Consider the following 2,042-nt stretch of genomic DNA (forward strand, 5'->3'; position numbering starts at 1 on the left):
TATAGAACAAAGATTGGATAATATTCATACATCTTGACAGTCCTACCCTCACTGTTGGCTTCAGAACTTTACTCTAAATCTGATATAAGAACCTGGATGATCACTAATCAGGTAACATTGTTTTTCATACTACCCCAAGTATGGGATGTACAGATAAAAGATATGCAGAGCATCATTTCTCATCTTCAGTAATACTATTTACTAATCCATTATGCCAACAAAATAACATCCAGATGTGATTGCAACCCTTTCAGATCTTTAGAAATACATTTCAATGCAGTGAAATTCCAGCAGAATACATAACAACAAGATAATTACATGTCACATCTGCAGCACTGCTCTTTCAGTTTGAAAATTCTTCAGCCTCTCTAGTTTTGTTTTGTTTTGTTTTTAAACTATGATTTGGCAGACTAAATACAATCACTGAGCAGATTAGTACCCTGTGTGAAATGCATTCTTTTATTTAGATGACACTTCATAAAGGCAATTGTTCTCTGCTTCCAATGCCATCATATTTCATTTTAGCTTTAGTGAGTATTTATGTTAGGCATGTACTTCACATCATGAGTGTTAATCTCTCTTTCTCCGTTTAATTCTTCCTCATGACCAACAATAAAACAGTTAAAATACTAGAAGATTGTCCTCGATACCAAATGCAGAATCCTCTTACTCTTGTGCTGTGTGCTAGATTGATATATAGGAATGGAACAATATAGTATGCTCTTCCACAGAAGATGGCCGATGTTTAAACTACGTCTCCCTTCTTCTCCTGAGGAGAGAGTTTTCTAACAGGTTCCCACCTGCCCAGCTTTCCTCCAGGGAGATTAACCTCCTATTGCAAAGATTCAGCCACTTTGTAGTCTCTTCAGATCGTATAAATCTTTCACCTTTTACTAAAGATTTCCATGGAGAGGAACATTTATCTACACTCGCACCATATCTAGAAGATTAGGTTATAAAAAAGCCATTCTTTGGGTCAAAATACAATATGATACTCTCTGTGGCATAGTCCATCTTGTGGGACCTAAAGATACTTAACAGGAAGTAGGTATAGCGTATTTCTATAGGGTAGTGTCCCATTAAATCAGTGGTTTTCAAACTGGGATACGTGTACCCCTACGGGTAGGTGAGTTCTCATTAGGGGGTACATGAAAAAAATCCTGTAATGGCAGACAACACATTTTATTTAGTAAGACTTGGCAATCTAATCATAGGTATATTATGACCCTATCTCAGATGGGGGTATGTGATAGACTACATTATTTGGAAAGGGGTATGCAGCCTAAAGAAAACCACTTTAAATAATTTGTGAGCCCTCTAGTGGCACTTATTGTGTCCTGTGCTTTTAGAAGCCACCAGAAACAAGTCAGGGCAGTGTATAGGTAGCCTGTTCTTGCATGTTCTATATATTTAGCAAACATGGTTATTTGGACCCTGCAAAGCCTGTGAGCTTCCTCAATGTTATGTTTGTTGTATAATGAACAAAAGACTCAACAGTAGGCTAGAGAGATATGGCAAGAGACAGAGTTCAGGAGTTCTCCCAGTATGATACTGAATCTGGTATCATTCACTGAGTAGTTGATGCATCAGTTAAACAAAAGCGTCAGATTCTGGTTTCCTCTAATCACTATACTCCCCCTTATAACCAAAATATGCTACCGACTTTTAGTTATGTTTAAGGTTTAGCGGTGAACTTAAAATCTCCATGAACTTCAGTTTACCCTCTCTCAAAGAAGGAGCTAAATTACGACCAGCCTTCTCTACATGAACACTGGGGAGTGTACAATCTCCGAGAAAAACGATAGTAGCAAAGGGAAGCCATGTGATATAGAGCTTTTTCAGCTAAGTGTAACCTGACAAATAAACACAGATTTCTGAGAATGAGGGAGCTATAAAAAGGGGGAGAAATCATCAGTTGGAATTCAATGTAGGTCTCCAAGATTTAGAACCCTGAATGAGTTAGGCTGCCTTTGAGTTAGTCATCTGGTGGTTTTAATGTGGTCCAACCTAATCTTGACTCCATTGTAATGTGGTCCTTTACT

The 2,042-nt window shown here is 37.9% G+C and overlaps 1 non-coding gene across 1 annotated transcript; it reads left to right on the top strand.

Annotated features, from left to right (window-relative positions):
* Nucleotides 1–854: 854 nt before the first annotated feature.
* LOC117884563 lies at nucleotides 855–966 on the top strand. Its single transcript, XR_004647586.1, has one exon. It is a non-coding gene; the product is annotated as a U5 spliceosomal RNA (small nuclear RNA).
* The last annotated feature ends 1,076 nt before the right edge of the window (nucleotides 967–2,042 follow it).

The sequence above is a fragment of the Trachemys scripta genome, chromosome 10, assembly GCF_013100865.1.
Source record: "Trachemys scripta elegans isolate TJP31775 chromosome 10, CAS_Tse_1.0, whole genome shotgun sequence".
NCBI classification, from domain to species: Eukaryota; Metazoa; Chordata; order Testudines; family Emydidae; genus Trachemys; species Trachemys scripta.